The following is a 17,070-nucleotide window of genomic DNA, read 5'->3' as shown; positions in this document are numbered from 1 at the left end:
ATAGATGCGAAGAATTAGCTCGAAGTGAATAAAAATTAAGCAAGTATCACGTCACCTGCCCCGTAAACAGGCTGAAGTATGGAGAGATAAAACCCCTCCGAAACTTATAAGGAAGAGGAGGCAAAAGGGTCACAAGCCCATTATCTCGCCCAAAACCCGGCAGCGACACCTCCCCCCCCCCCCCCCAATCTCCCCCTCGCCTATGAAAAAAGAAACATCACGAGGCTGCACCTCAAAATTACACGCTTTAAAGTGGGCAGTAAGAGAAAGCTATGATTGGTTGGTTTGGTTGGTTTGTGGGGTTTAACGTCCCAAAGCGACTCAGGCTATGAGAGACGCCGTAGTGGGGAACTCAGGAAATTTCGACCACCTGGGGTTCTTTAACGTGCACTGACATTGCACAGCACACGAGCGCCTTATTTTTCGCTTCCATCGAAAAGCGCCCGCCGAGACCGGCATTCGAAAAGGATATGAGTCATATGAGTCCAATGAGTAAAGTGCAAATTCGGCCGAGTTAGTACGGAATCATTTTGCTCACAGCACACGCGGACGGAACTAAGGACGAGAAAAAAAAAACTACAGGTTTTCCCTCTGAATTTAATCCTAGCGCCAGCGGAAATAATCTGAGCGCCGACTGATATAATCTAAGCGCCATGCAATATAATTCGAGTGCCAAGTATTTAATCATAGCGCCAGCATAATTAATCCAAGCGCCAACTCGAATAATGTCCGCGCCAACCAATTTAATCCGAGTGCCAACGCAATTAATACAAGCGCCAGCGAATTTAATCCGGGTGCCAACCAATTTAATCCACATGTGGAAAATGAATGTGGTGGAGGGCTCCAAAGCATGAAACATGAATTCCAGAAATAAATAGTAATTGAGATCACATTCCAGACCATGCGACGAGTAAGCGTCACATCTGCATGCACTATTTCGCTTTGTTCTTATATTTTTGCAACAACCAAGAACCATATGTGCAGCTGAAAAAAAAAAGCGGTCTGTGACACGTCTCTTGCAGCTTTTAGCTTAGACGCATGGCAAGTGAATAAATATACCTGTCATCTTCTAATTGTTTGGTTAAGCACTGCTTATCATGGGTTGTCTTATGCACTGAATCTGCATGCTGATGGCAAGTGCGGTCTTCACACAACAGCTGGCTGTTTTTAGAAATCGCAACCGGTGCAGAAATGTATTTGGGCTTCTATTCATGATTTAACACAACTAGCAGAAAAGGATCAGTGTAACACACAGTTGGTTTCGGCGTGAAGACTTAGAGTAACGGTACCACGGAAAGAGAGAGCGCGCCCCTGCTTTCAGTCTGGCCGCGACACGGTAGAGTGAATGAAACTATGTACAGCGGAGCTTACAACCGAGGCCAGGAATAGCTACTGGCTTCTCACTACGGTCACCTTAGCAGCAGTACTTAATTTGCCTGGGCGGCATTCCTAGCAGCGTAGGTTGCCAACAAACTATAAGCACGTACAAGAACAGAAGTAGCCGACTGAAATGCAATTTTATTTCCTAGGAGACATTAGGCAGGTCTAAGTATAACTCAGAACGTTTTACATATCGCCTTCATGCAAAGCTCCCCGTATAAAAGAAAAGTTATGGCGGTCAAAAGCAGCACACTCTACCCTTTGTATTTGCTGCATAGAGCGTCGGGCAGCGTCAAGCAACAAACTGCGCCGATGGTCCTTTTTAGTCATTCCGGGAGGAGTTATTAGCACCATGTCTCTCCGCTCGCTGAGGAAAGCTTTGACTTCCGACTTGAACTTCGAAAATACTTCCTCTATAGGGTTGAAAAACGGACTGTAAGGAGGCAGCTGCTTGATCGAATGCATCTGACTGGCCAGGCTTGCCTGTTCCACACGAATGTGAGCTGGAGCATTGTCAAAAATAAAAACCGCTTCAGAACCAGGTTCTTCACTTTCAACACTGGCTGATATGTCGCTCAAAAATTCATTGAAAACGACCCAGTGAACCTTGTCTACGGCCGTCCAATGAATGACACCATTTGCGGACATGCAGGCGAGAATGTTAAGGCTTGCTCCTTTGGTGCCAGTCGTCGTCTGCACCGCAGGCTGTCCCTTCACTGACACGGCCGAAGCTCCTTGAACACCATATGTTATAGTTGGTATCATCGATGTAAAACCTGCACAAGCGAGGTGCTTCACACTGCAACCATTGCACGTATGTTTTGCGGCTGCGTTTCACGTCGTCTCTGTTGCGGTCAATCGGCCTCTGAGTCATCTTCATAGCGTAACCGTGCGAATCCAGTAGGCGATCAATGCTATTTGTGCTGATGGCGATTCCCGGCAATTCTTCTTCCACTGCTTGTTTTGTTTGCTTTAGCGTGAAAGCAGGGTTGTTATCCACAATATTCTTTAGAGCCGTTACTACCTCATTTTCGAATTTCTTCGATGTTCCGCCTTTCTTCAACGCTTCTCTATCGCTCGCTGCAATGGATCTCGCCGTCTTTAAATTGATGCCCAGCGTGTCTGCCAATTTTTTCACATCTCCTCCACGCCTCGAGACTTCGAGAATTCTGGCCCTGTCATGCTCGGAGACTTTGCTGTTCTTTCTCCTTGGTGCACCTGGAGGCTTGAACGGCGGTCCCCGTTTCCGGTGCCCGATTAGGATGTCAGGGCACTGCTCATCAGCTTCCATGGAAAAAATAATGCGCGTTAAAGTTCATGCGAAATTAATGAAAACACGCAGACTACCACCTGCCTAATATACGAGTACGCACCACCACCGTCCGGCTCTACTCCGTCGTGCAAATGCAGACGACAACGTGGCACACACAACGGAGGCGCGAAGATTGCCGCCTGCTTTGAAATCTATTGTCTTCTGCGTTTCTAGCAGTTTTAGATTTATGCTCTTGAGAAAAGATTTCTATTTCTTGAAAAAGAAAGTACACCCATTTCTAATAGTGAATTCACGTGTCTGTGCTTTCATCCATTCTCCAGCATAGCGCAAAAACAGACGACAATTCGGCACCGAGTAAACGGAGGCGGAAAACTTGCCGTCTGCTTTGGAACTTTTTGGCATTGGCTGTGTAATGTTTGGCTGATGAAATTACATATAGCTAAATTAGATACGTTTGATTAAAACGCTTTTTAATTGTGTGATAAAATAATTGTGTTTCGTCGAACATATTTTAATTCTGTATATATTCTAACCAGCAGTGCACACATTTGTGAGATAAATTGTCCTCTTGGAACATAGAGCCAGTAAGCCACAGCTCTGGGACCCTTCATTATTTCAGTGCCGAAATTGTGCGTTTGTCATAATATTGACAAAAGTCATCCCATAAGCTAACGCTTCGTTTACTCGTCGCATGGTCTGGAATGTGATCTCAATTACTATTTATTTCTGGAATTCATGTTTCATGCTTTGGAGCCCTCCACCACATTAATTTTTCACATGTGGATTAAATTGGTTGGCACCCGGATTAAATTCGCTGGCGCTTGTATTAATTGCGTTGGCACTCGGATTAAATTGGTTGGCGCGGACATTATTCGAGTTGGCGCTTGGATTAAATATGCTGGCGCTATGATTAAATACTTGGCACTCGAATTATATTGCATGGCGCTTAGATTATATCAGTCGGCGCTCAGATTATTTCCGCTGGCGCTAGGATTAAATTCAGAGGGAAAACCTGTAGTTTAATGCCCGCACAGTTTTACGACATATCTAGTTTCATACAATCAAAATAGAGCGGATGTGGTCCGAGAGGACAAATTATAACGTTGAACTGGTAAGAGTAGAAAATGTCTAAAGCCGGAAAAACATAAAGAGAGTAAAGCTACTAAGCAAACCACAGCAGGGGGAATGAGTCCGGTGAGACTCCCCTAATCTCCCCTAGGGCGCAGCAGGAGGGAGCCAGAATTGGGGAAATGAATATTGTTGCTATGAATAGATTATCGGAATTAGAAGGGAATGAGGACAGCCTAGGAATTGTTCAAATTATTTAATAGAGACGAGCTCTTTTTGAGACCTCCATAGACGGCAAGCAGTCGCCTTAACCAAAAGTGGGGCTCACGGCGCGCTGACCGGGTCTCTGGCCACATGAGACAGGTTCCCCGACAGAAGTCGCCTTTGATATTTCCGCCTCTCCAAGCCATATTCCACGAATGCGGCAGTTCTAAGGCTACTAGCGTGACGGAATTCACCATCCTGAGACCGCTTTCGACACCACTTTAAGGTATTAGGCTAACTGTCCGGGATCACTGCCGACAAAAAGGTAGTTTGCTTTCACGATTTTCATCTTAACATATTGTGTAAAATGGTTACTTATAGGGTGACAAGGCCTGGTGTGCAAAGATGCATTCACCTATGTACAGCTGAACATCGTAAACATATAGGTTTTCATGTGCATTTCCGAATTATTTTTCGCTCTGCGACTGACTGGATCTTTCAGACATGCTGCCAGGCTAAATGTCTAATGATACTCTGTCATTTGCGAAAGCGTGGTCAGAAGCACTAAAAGCCTTTATTAAGCACTTCAGCCTACTTTATATAAAGCAGGCAATTTATCAGTAGGCTTTCTTGTTGTCGAGATCATTTAGAAACGATGTATTCCTCATTTATCAGCGAGGCGGGGCAATGGTGAAATGGCCTTAGATATAGACGAGCACGTGCACGAAGGGTAAGAGAAACAGACGCGCACAATTGCTTTTTGGATCAACCCACACGTGTCACGACATTTCTTTTTACCTTCGTATAATTATCAAAACCCGCCACTATTTTCAACCCCATATTATTGTAGCACTGTATTATGCTCCTATACATAGCTACCTCTCGCACTGTTTACCTTTCTAGGAATAAAAGGTAGAGCGGAAAAAGAAGATGGCTACATTATGAAAAGAGCACTGAACAAGAGTAGAGGGGGATCCTCAGTTTGCAAGCCGAGCCAAATTTTTAACCAGTTGACATGTCTTCGTCTGGAAACGTTGGTTCGGCTTGCGAATTGCGGCTCCCACTGTACGCTTGTTCAGTGCTCTCATCTTCCTTGGGTAAATATTATGCATATTTACATCATCGTCAGCGCCTTCAAAACCAAGCAGCTATATTAATGACATTTAGCTCATTACTCTACCCCTCAGCCCCAATTTGCCGCTGGCTAGATATCTTGCCCTTCCGACTACAGTTTCCTTTATAGGTTTCGCTCATAATGTACCGATTAAAAAACCAGCAATATTCTGACAAAAAAGTTTTCGGCTGGTGAATTAATTGACAAAAATAAGGCCAGATTTTCTGAGAGCTATAATTTTCTTCCCAAGGTTCGAACAAACTATGGCAAACTTACCACTAAACTTGCCAGCATATCACTATGGAACACTTTGCCTGTCGAAATTAAACCATCGGGTGCTTCACATTCATTTTAAACTCTAATTAAATAACACAATCCCCGGTAACAATATGAATATATTGATGGATGCCTAATGCACTAATCAATGTGTTATTTATTCAATTCTTTCGCCTTCTTTGCTTGCTATCCCTAATTTATTTTTAGCATTTGAACTATGGGACCACTGTTTGCTGCAATTTGTGTTATATTGTATGAGCTTAGAGCTAGGAGGTCCCGTCTGAAGGTTTTACTTTGCGGTCTTCTTTTATGAATAAAACTTGAAACCTGAATTTCTCAGCATTGCTTCCCTGCGGAGTCTGCCTGTCTCCCCATGTCCTGTATTGAGGCAAAATGTTACTCACGTTTCATTCGCCTGGGTAGCGTAAATGTAAGGTATTCTTGCTGAACTGAGGACAGGAACACGCAGGGACCACAGATTAGTAAACTAACTCGTCAAAACACTTTGTGACCTTGTATTGAAGAACTGCGACAGATTCATGTGCGTGGTCTGTGCAGGATGATTTTACAGCAATTGGGACATCATGCGGAGCATAGCGCCTATTTATTATAATAATATATTGCCAACGAATATCTAACAGACTTTTTTTTCTTTTAAATTTAAAGATCAACTTTATAGTGAAAAAGAAATGAAGGTCATCCACCGCAAGGCTGAGCCGGTCCCGTTTTATATTTTCTTAATCAGCAGTAAGGTGAAGTGCAAATTAAACCAAAAATTGCACAGTCTAATGCACGTTGAGTTGGCTTTCTCTCGAGCCATTTTCATAACATGGCGTCAATTGCAATTCTCGCGCCTCTGATACAGAACTATTTAGTGTATTTTCAAATTTTAGAGAATTTGACATTGTTTTGGTGAAGTTATCGTGCTTAGCAACGTATTATATAATTATGAGATGATGGAATGCCAAATCAACAACTTTTGATGCATGCTACGGAACATGAATTTTAAAAACGAGGTTCCCCTCTGATGTTGACGAAATTCAATTTCACAGTGCAATATTTTTTCTTAAAATCAAAAATGAAAAGTTTAGAGGCAATTGTTGTTAAACAATTATCTACTCATTACGCCATATCAATTACATGATCACCACCTTACTGTAAAGGCCAGCTGCACTGACAGCACGCACGTAGCTCTCCTATCTTTTAAAATAAAGTGTATAAAAATTAGAGAGGTCATCTTGTACAGTGCAATAAATTTATATTTGCAAACAATGAATAAATGTAACATTGAGGAATATTTCATCGTTAAACAATAGGTAAGCTATCCATTCAAGATAGGACGCTTCTTGAAGTTTAAATACGTTGTAGCCGACATCAGCGTTACGGCCCAAGACAAGGGAAGAACAGAAACTAAGGCACTCAACTACTGCGAATACAAACATGCACATACTGTAGCGAAGAGAGGAAGGATAATTTGACGTCATTCTGGTGCTCTGCACGACCAAGTAAACGGCACTGTTGCCATTCGCTTGTAATGAAATTGAATTAAAAAAATCGTTGCATGACAATAAATACCTGAGACATTAAGTATTCGGCATTTGGTTGGTTTATGAGCGAAAATATTTATATGATGAAATTGCCAAGCGAAAAATCCATTCCGGCAACATCTGCAACTTAAAATAAAGAGGGGTAGTGGGAAGAAATACTAATAGCCACCCACCACCTAAACTACTTCTGGTACGAGGACTGTCTTTCAGAATTTTTCTAAAAAGTACTACATTCCTTACCATGCATCCGATCTCGAGAACTACGATTTTTTTTTTTTTCAGTACATAAAAATGAAAAATTTCGGGAAAGGGAATAGAGCCAGCGTACTCTGGCTGCACTTGGGGTGCCGCGGTCGCCAATTCACAGAGGTGGTTTCAATTCTTCCATATACTGTGCCGTTTCAAAATGGCATGTGAATCGGTTCCCCTTTGGGTATGCGCAACGCAGATATAGGTACCTCTGGTTTCCGCACAGCTCCGCCTCGACTGACTGGAAGACGATGAACTTCCGCAGCAGGTGTCCCATGAGTACGATCAGGGTGGGCATGGAGAAGCCGGTCACCACGGCCACCGCGCATCCGACAGCCGTGAACGCGCGGTCCTTGAACGACGAGTACTTGAACTGTCATGCGGAGAATGCACATTGCAACCTTGTGACCAATTTGAACAGGAAGCCTGTTACCGCACAAAGATCATGGGGGATTATTGAACAAGTACCTATACATATCTTAGAATAAAAGCCAATCGTAACACAGGCAAGGTATCGAGTCCATCCAGTTGTGCAGACTGCTGGAGACGCCTTAAAATTACCACTTGCGTCTGAAGAATTTACGCTAAGAATACCTTCAACTCAGTATCTGCATGTCTGGCCAAAACATGTCGCTTCTTCAGTAATTACGTGAGCACGTAGGGAGAGCAAACGTGAACCTTTAATATGCTATGCTTTTTTTCCTGTTGCGTATTTGTTTTGGCATTCAGTGATCAAGCCTGCTGAGACCCAGGGTCAAGAGCACCAGTTTGGCCGCGTAAAAAATGGGAAGGGGGGGGGGAAGGGTTCATTTCGCTAAGGGAAAAAATCTTGCACAATGAGTGTAAAAGGTGCTTTCAAAAGGGAATAAATATATATTGTCGCGTGGGTGGTGACAATAGTTCGCGGCGGTATAGCCCGTGATCCGGCTTGAGAACTGGCGGTATTTTAATCTTACAATTTCGCCCCAATGTGGTACTTGGAGACGTGATTACGTGTCTCTCGTGAGGCATAGAGTTAAAAGAAAATTTTTTTCCAAAAACCAACGGAAGGTGATGTGGTGGACTGAAACGCTTGAGCTAACAGCTAAACGGAAAACATGAAGACAAGGCAACTGTCACGAGGTCCATTCAAAGAAAGTGTTTTTCATCATCATCATCATCAATATCATCATCATCATCATCTGCCTGCTTACGCCCTCTCAGGGCAATAGCCAAGCTTACTCATAGCTCTTTAATTAATGCTATTTTATGTCAGCTGCGGCCAATCTATCAGAGCAAAGTTCCTAACCTGGGCGGATCCATCTTAACCATCTTAATCTTAACCATCTGCCGCGGTCAGCTGCACTTCCGTTATTTTGGAGTCTAATTTTAGTCACCTTTAGTGACCGTCGCTTATAGTGCATACACACGCATCACGTGTCTTATCCAGACCTATTTCGTGTTTTGTCCCGATGTAAATACTTTGACAACCGTCTTAGCGCTAAATCGCCACCAGACGCTACGCCAGGCGTGAGTTCCAGTGGCACGTTGCGAATTTCACCCACAAAGCTATTTGTTGTGCGCGTAACAAGATGTGTCCTGCTACAAGTGTCCACTTGATGGAACGCCACGGTTCAGTTTTCAGAAAAGGAATGTGCAAGTGAGGTATTTTGATAATTTTTCTACGCGACTTTTCAGAGGTATGCGGGTGCCAAGGATCTGTAATGATCACCTGCGGGGATAGGCGGCACAAAAGTGGGCAGGAAGAAAAAATAGGTGCCGCTTTCAGCACTTAGGCTAAGTTTCTGAGCAGATACGCCACTCCCATAATGTGTAATGGTGTGATCGGGCTTTAAACTACTATGTTTGCGAAGAAGACAGTGACGAAACGGAAAACGCGTTTGACTAATGCGGGATGCAAATTCTTTAAGCTTGAAACAAGAACGAAGCAAAACACAAATAAAAGTACTGCACGTGCGCGATTTAATTACCAGACACTTATATCTCATTAGCATTATGATTTAGCGTATGATTGTTTTCTTTTTACTTCAAGTCTCTTTAGGCTTTTTGTGATATTTGTTTCTATTTAAAATACAACTGCTTTCTGGTTAAAAAATAACCTAGAAGCTATGTTCTGTATATCTTGCGTATGTGTTTCTCGTTCGCACACGTATCCTTCGCACAAGTATCTAATTTTGAGAATCAAATATGTTTTCTAAGCTAAGGTACAATATAAGAAATGGCTGAAGCATGACTTAACCTCTGATTTTGTTCACAGATGGCACTTCAAGCGTCTCCGCCTCCTAGGAGGCGGAGTGCGATAATAGTGTGCAGCCCACCTACGCTATTTCATGATGTAACTCCAAACAGCAGCCTCCCCTTCCCCCTATTTTGTTTCATGACTGTGTCCGTCGTGTGAGGTGATCGACACGGACATGATGCAAAGGAGGGGGCGCAACCTTACAGCGTGTCACGTTTTCATTGGCTTAACCGCAATGATCGTTTCATGTTGGCTTTTCCCTAACCTTCCAGAGGGTCAAACGGAAGATCGCCATGTGCATAGTGCATGTGCCTTTCAAAGCGGGACAAGATCCTGTTTCCATTTTGGAGCGTAGTTAAATGAATAAATAACGGCAGGCTGACCTGAAGCTGATGAACTAAGTTGATGGTGATGTGAGAAAGCTTGGCTTGTTTGTCAGGAATCGATACACCGTCGTATTTACGGACACTTTAGTAAGAGTAAGTTCCAGGATGACACGCCGGCACCACCGACCACTGAAAGGTGTAATGTTACAACGACTGTAATCGCTCCAGAAAAAGGAAAATTTGAGTAAATTTGAGTATTTAGTGCTGGTATTCGATAACTGTTCCATAATCAAATAGTCTTCCAAAAAGCGCTTTGCAATATATTAAAAATTACTCTGTTAGAAGGCAAACCATCCTTAGCTACCGCCCAAGACAGCGCTTTACATATTGACTTTCCCGTTTGCAAGCAGAGACAACTGTGTTAGATAAGCTGGCCTAAAAAACAGAGCGGAAACCAAGAAATATTAGTGGTTCCGTTAAGTCATGATAGCATGAAACCAAATGATACATGCCTCCAAAGATAGCTGTCTGAGTCACCATTTCAGCGTATTGCCGAAAACCATTCAAACCTTTATTTGTTCTTTTTAGACATCTGCCGGCATGCGGTCGTATCATTGTGAATCTAGCGCGCGGATCAATTCTGTATTCTTTATATGTTCATGCTCCTTGCAGCAAGACGCGGCTTTAGGATTTCCTAGAAGATGCTTTGAGATTTATCTCGAACGATTGCAGCCGTGTGCGTGTGTTTCTATAGTATTCCAGGGTATGCTAGTCAACATTTGCGGTTTTATCTCGACCTTTCTTCGCCGCCATTAAATCGAGCGCTGACTCGTGAAACGCGCATTCTCTCTTCAACGGCCAGTGAGCACGTTTGCCAAGGTAGATCGCCGCCGCCGAATCGCTTAGTTGTTTTGAGGGCGCAAGTCAGCCCAATAAACAGCTTCTTTAGTGCACGCCCAGACTCATTTCTCGTCATCGCTCTTGTCGCCACCACTTGATAGTATTAGCCTGTGTGGTAATATTTTAGACCCATTTAAATGCGCACGAATAAGTTATAAGGAGTGTATTAGTCAGCGACGCGCTATTCATTCATCTGCGATATCACGCGTGGGGATTAACCACTGCTTCATGAAATCCGCAGTGCAACATTCGCTGAAGAGCCAGCTTTGAGGGACAATCTCTGCTGGATTCTTGAGTTGTATTCGACTACATCACTACTTCTTGGCAGATCCTTTAGACTAAAGAAATGCAAATCGAAATCCCTGGCATTTTAGACAAGATGTTTTTAGAATGTACTTCACCGCTTCAGTTCGATCGTTCGCTTTTCAATTCCAAACACACTTCTTAGACATACAGGCTGCTCTGCACTTCAAGCACGTGGATTTTGCACGTTACCAGAACAGAAGGCATGGGCAGGTTCCTAAATTAAACATTAATTCCGCATGTGCGATGGACGGGACTTTAGGGAATCGGTTGTATAGTCACGTGGCATTGGGGAATCATGACGCAAGGCACTGGATTCCATTGTATGGATGGTCACGTGGTAGCTAAGAAGTTATTACCAATGCTGTAGCTATGATCACGTGACTTGGCCGCCGTATTGAATCTTTGAGCGATACAGAAACGGACGAGAAACTGGCAAATGTAAGTAGCAAGAGCTAATTGGCCCTTAAAACATTGTCGCAAGCGAAGTACGGTGAACTATGACTTGCACTCACCAGCTGCAAGAAGGATGCCGGCGCCGCTTCTTCAAATTTGCTGGTGGCCTTTTTCTTCCTGCAATGAAGCGAAATAAAAGAAATTCTCTGCATCGTTGTCAAGTTAACGTAGCTTAAAAAGAATGGAGCGCTCTCAAAATTGGCTTGCTGGGGACATGAATCTGCTGTACCGCATTCCGGCCTGAAGCCGCGTACAAAGGTCACTACCAGGTGATCGAAATAATCAGCAGCCCGGCCACTAAGATGGCCCTTCCTCTTCACCTTTCAACCCGCCGTGTTGGTGCAGTGGTTAGGGCGATCGAATACTATAAACATGTATGCGGGATCAAATACTGGCCGCGGCGGCTGCTTTTAAATGGAGGTTAAAAGCTTGGCGCCAGTGTGCTTACGATGTCAGTGCACATTAAATAACCTCCGACGGTCGGAATTGCCGGAGTTAACCACTACCACGTCTTTCATAGCCGAGTCAGTTTTGAGACGTCTAAGCCCATAAACCAAACTCATCTTCATATTTCACTTCGTGTTGTCGTTGTTGTTGGGGCTGTAAGAGGGAAAATAAAATGCACGGTGGTGGTAGAAACATTTTATTGCCATTTACCAAACAGTGGGGGCGAAGCCCCCTGCATGGCACTTGGGTGCTCTTTTACTATGTGGCAGACACCCTTATAAAGCAAAATAAAGTCCTTGAAGAGCAATCCTCCTCATAGCACTGGAGATAATCTTCCATTGTTCTTGACTTGAAGTGCTCTTCATGAGAGACTCCCAGTAGGACTTTGCGACGTTCGGTGATGGGGGTGAGGAAAGGTGGGGCATGTAAGAAGGGTGTGTATGAAGTGTCCTGGTTTGCCGCAGAGTCTGCATGATGAGGAAAACTGGTCTGGGTATCGGGCATGTAGAAATGTAGGGTATGGATACGTCCGAGTCTGCAAGCTTCGCCAGTGTACGGCCTGCGCTATGGTGAGAGAGGGGGCTGGGGGTGTATATTTCCTTCGTTTGTCCCGGTAGTACAAGAGAATACCACGGAAAGAGAGAAGGCGCTCCCCGGCCTGTAGAAAGGGCTCCGTTTGGCTGCTACTGGCTCTGTGGCTGAGCCGGGGTGTCTGTAGTTGAGCCACCTCCGCTGCCTCGTGCGGACTAGATCGATTTATATAGGAAGGGAAAGGCGCGGTAACTGTCTCACTTGATTTTGTGGACACCGCAACCAAGCCGTAAGGGAAGAGATGAAGGTGGGAGTGAAAGTGGGAAGAGAAAAAGTGGAGCCGTAGTGGAGGGCTACGGAGTAATTTCGACCACTTGGGGATCTTTACAACTCCGGGGGTTTTTTGACATTCGAATATTCTAATAAAATTTTTACTGTAGATTCTCCTCTTCGTCCTGACGCATTCTGCAAAATTTCGGCGCCGTACGATAATCCGTTCGCGCGCAACACGACTTTAAAATATGCTGTTTTCATGGCTTAAGTTGAGACTATTTCTGCCGGCAACACTGAGTTTCTGACGTCACAAACAGTATACCGGCGTTACTGACCACTTCCCGCATGATTATGAAATTGTGAGGCTTATATTGAACTACCTCAGACATTTTATGCAATGCTTCATGATTTCCATACTTTATTTTCACCATCCAACGCACGCACGGGTGTTCCTCTAATACTGTGTGACGTCACCATTTCGTCACCCGGGACGTCGTTTCTGGCCATGAAAGCAGTTTCGGTTTCGATTTGCTGTTTTTTCATTTTAAAAATACTTCTAATTGGAATTTCGAGAAACGATTTTTTTGTGTTCGAGTCAGGATGTGCCGAGGAATGTAATTCAGCGAAAAACACAGAATGATGGAAAAAACCCCGGAGTTGACCTTTAACGTGCGCTGGCAACACGCAGCACACAGATGCCTGTTCGTTTCCATCGAAACGCAGCCGCCAAGGTCGGGTTCGAACCCGGGCACTCTGGTACAGTGGTCGGGCGTCTTACCACTGTACCGTCCCGGCGGGGCTCGTCTAGAAGAGAGAAAGCAGAGAAGAAAAAAAAAGGGAGAAAGACGCGCGCCGCCACAGCCGTCGTCAACCACCTAAGGTTTGGCGGGTGCAATGACGACCTACAACAGATCAAAATTTGGTGGCTGTCTAGCTCCCGCCGCAAGCGGCCTAGACCTACCGTCTCAGCCCCGTACGGCCAGGAACAGCCATTCACCATGTCTCTCCTCCCTTCACTTTGTCCTTCCTCCTCTCCTTCCCACGAAGCACAGTTAATGTATGTGTCCACCGAGAGTGCAACAGCTCCTGCGCCTTTCTTTTCCACAGCTATAAATTATCATTGCTACGTTTCACGCATAGGCGTAGCAGTGGAATGTTTGCTCTCTTTCCGTGATATTCTCTTGTACTACCCGAACAAGCAAAGGGAATACCCACCTCAAGTCCCATCCCTCACCATAGCACAAGCCTCACAATGGCGACGACTGCAGACTCGGACTGCTCCATACCCCACACTACTACATTCCAGATATCCTTCTTACATGCCCCACCATCCTTCATCTCCCATCAGCGGCCGTCGTGGAGTCTTATTGGGAGACTTATGGCCAGAGCTTCCGCTCAAGACCAGCGTCGGATAACCTCCAGTGCCATGAGAAGAATTACGATACAAGGAATTTCTTTTGCAGTGTAAGGGTGCCTCCTCACAGTGAGAGAGCACCCAAATGCTAGGCGGGGGGCTTCGCCTCCACAAGACGAAAACTTTATAGGTTCATTAATGTCCATCCGTGCGCGCGTTCGTCCGTGAGGTGTCACTTCTTCGCGAGATTACACGGAATACCGCGATATTTAGTGATTTCCAATGACGTCATAACAGCCCTGACCGAATGTGCCGTCATGAACGAAACAGACGTCATTATGACGTCATATCCGGTCATGAATGACACCACTAGGCGATTCACGCATATACGAAGCTGATCCCACTGGGCGTCCGATGCAGGCGGCCGTGCTGCGCCTTTCCTTTGGAGATTCCTCGAACGCCGCACCACACAGCACACAGATGAAGACGCAGTAAGGCAGGAATCAGTAGCGTTTTGATTTGGTTCCGGTGTCCGCTGAGAAGTTTCACAGATACTGCGCCTTTTTTTCCCCTATAAACCAATTTGGAACGCCGCTGAGCAGAATAGATATATCAGAGTGAGACATCCAATGAGAGACCTTAACTTGTGCGCTTATATTGAGTCCGCTAATAATTTCAAATGGCTTATCACAAGATCTAAGTGAATTGTGTAATCACAAGTAGCTGAATGTTTGACACGTTTTTGTAATTCTGAGGCCACTCGGAAAACAAAAATTGCAGCGTATGCCGCTCTCGTCGGGCCTGCCTGCGTCAACAAGGATGCGCAAACACCTTGAAGCGGCAAAGCTAGAGGAAAAAGGCAGTAATTTCGAAATCCATTCATTGGATGGAATTTCACAAGTGTATGTAAAATGCGAGACTCCTCTGCAAATGAATAACAGCATATATAGAAATTACGAACGTAATTGGTTCTTCAACACGTCAGCTAACAAGTTACTCTCTCTTCTCTGCATACAAGGACGGGTAGCTGGTGCGGATAACTTCCATTGCGAAAAATGTTAGCGGCTTACATAAATCATCTCATGCTGTGGTCCCAAAATTTCGCGTAGCAGATGTAGCATAACTGCCGTGTTGTTTGTCCTGGGCGTCTTAGTATTGTGACTTGGAGTTCGGTCGCCGTAAAGTGAGGAGCACATCTTGCGAGTAAATGTGACTGACGCATACGTAAACTTCTCGCAGTGAAGGCGTGTCACATATGTACTACCTACGGGGCTGAAAATGGTAGGTCCCCGCCATTTGCAACGGGGTCTAGCCTGACACCGGTGGTTGGATCTGTTGTAGGCCGCCATTGCACCCGCCACCACTTCGGTAGTGGACGACGGCTGTTGCGACCAGCGTCTTTCTCTCTGCCGCTTTTTCTTTTCTTCTCTATTTTCTCAACTACCCTACGAGGCAGTGGAGATGGGGCCGTGTGCTGTGCGATGTCAGCGCACGTTAAAGATCCCCAGGTGGTCGAAATTACTCCGTAGCCCTCCACTACGGCTCCTCTTTCTCTCTTTCCACTTTCACTCCCACCTTCCTCTCTTCCCTTACGGCGCGGTTGCGGTGTCCACAGAAAACAAGTGAGACAGTTACCGCGCCTTTCCCTTCCTATAAAATAAATAAATCAGGTGGCTCAGCTACAGAGCCAGTAGCAAGCCCGTGCATTTTCTTTTCCTTCTTCCTACAGTCGCAACAGGTACACCAACAAGCAGCATCCGGATAACTTAACTGCTGATTCCGTCCATAGCACCAACCTGATAATATCAGCCGATCAGAGTGCAGTGTATGATTTTGGTCAACTAAGAAGGGCAGACCATTTTGCTTGTCGCTCGGGCATCTCCCAAGAATGTCCGCATGAATAACCGAATCTAAAGCCGAGTACACGGCTCCCACAAAACAACAGATATGGTGTCAGAATCCACGGTGAAATAGTTCCCACCCATATGTACACAACTGCTGAACACTAAAGGTTCTTGGAGAGCCACAATAATCACCAAGGGGCGCCTTACCAGGAGGCGTGGATTATGTTCGAACGTATGCCTCACAACGCAAGCCTATATAAGAAATGCCGGACAGTCAGGGCTGAGCGACGCGACTTGCTAAATCACATGGCAACAACCCACTGGGAGTCTATGCCAATCAAAATTTTGGTAACTTGCTTCGTTCAAGAGCTGAGTCCTCCGAAAACAAAATACCTGTTCAGATACATGCTTTCCAGGTTTCTCCGAGTGGCCTTGTACTGCTCTGTGTACCACTTCAGCTTTTTTGGAGAAAGGGCAGCCAAACTCTTAGTGAACGGGCACAAAGATGGTGAAATGAGCCGAACAAGCCGTACACGGTGAGGAGACGTAATGGAGGCAAACTTACGTCATTTTAGACGCTGCGGAAGCGCATCCAGCACAAGTGTTCAAATACCTAAATCAATTCCATTCCTCAGTAAGGAATTCTCGCAACTGACCACTGTCATGTCCTTATTCCCAAGATTAGCTCATGCCCTATAGGCGGAAGGTGGCTCGATGTGACATAAAAGCAAGAGTTAAGCACCCCTGATTAACGGACAATTAAGCAAATCATATGCGTGACAATTGTAGACTCCGGCATTGTGAACCCAAGCGGCAAGCCTATGGTCGGCCTGCACTCGGCCCTTGCCAATATGGCCGACTGAAACTCACCGGGCCGACCTAGGCCACCTACCTCAGCCCGAGGTCGGGGATTGACAATGGCCTAAGAACGGCCGATCATCGACAATCGACCTCGGGCCGACGAGTACGGCCGACTTGGCCAGCCTATTGCCGCGCTAGGGTCATGCATGGGCCATGGCTTGCCGACTTGACCAGCCTACTACCGCGCTAGGGTCATGAATGGGCCATGGCTTACCCACACATGGCCCAACCACTTCTGCGGTACTCGCTGGCCGGTGGTTTATCCACCGTCGGCAGTGCACCTCGGGCCAAAGAGTATGGCCGACTTGGCCAGCCTACTGCCGCGCTAGGGTCATGCATATGGGCCATGGCTTACCCACACATGGCCCAACAACTTCGGCGGTACACGCTGCCCGGTGGTTTATCGATGTATAATTAGTGGTCTA

General features: G+C 45.4%; 2 pseudogenes across 1 annotated transcript in view; both read right to left on the bottom strand.

The window, feature by feature from the left end:
- Positions 1–17,070, bottom strand: part of LOC146200765 (phosphatidylcholine translocator ABCB4-like) — a 144,247-nt pseudogene that overhangs the window by 105,121 nt on the left and 22,056 nt on the right. The window contains exons 2-3 of the transcript XR_014704681.1: positions 11,395–11,452; positions 7,321–7,484 (exon numbers count right to left, since the gene is read on the bottom strand). The product of XR_014704681.1 is annotated as a phosphatidylcholine translocator ABCB4-like (transcript). The remainder of the gene's footprint in view (positions 1–7,320; positions 7,485–11,394; positions 11,453–17,070) is intronic.
- Positions 1,567–4,431, bottom strand: LOC146200767 (uncharacterized; annotated as a pseudogene).

This window comes from Amblyomma maculatum, chromosome 2 (assembly GCF_055883805.1).
Source record: "Amblyomma maculatum isolate TAMU_Amacu chromosome 2, ASM5588380v1, whole genome shotgun sequence".
Classification (NCBI taxonomy): Eukaryota; Metazoa; Arthropoda; class Arachnida; order Ixodida; family Ixodidae; genus Amblyomma; species Amblyomma maculatum.
This window is presented reverse-complemented; position numbering and strand designations above follow the sequence as displayed.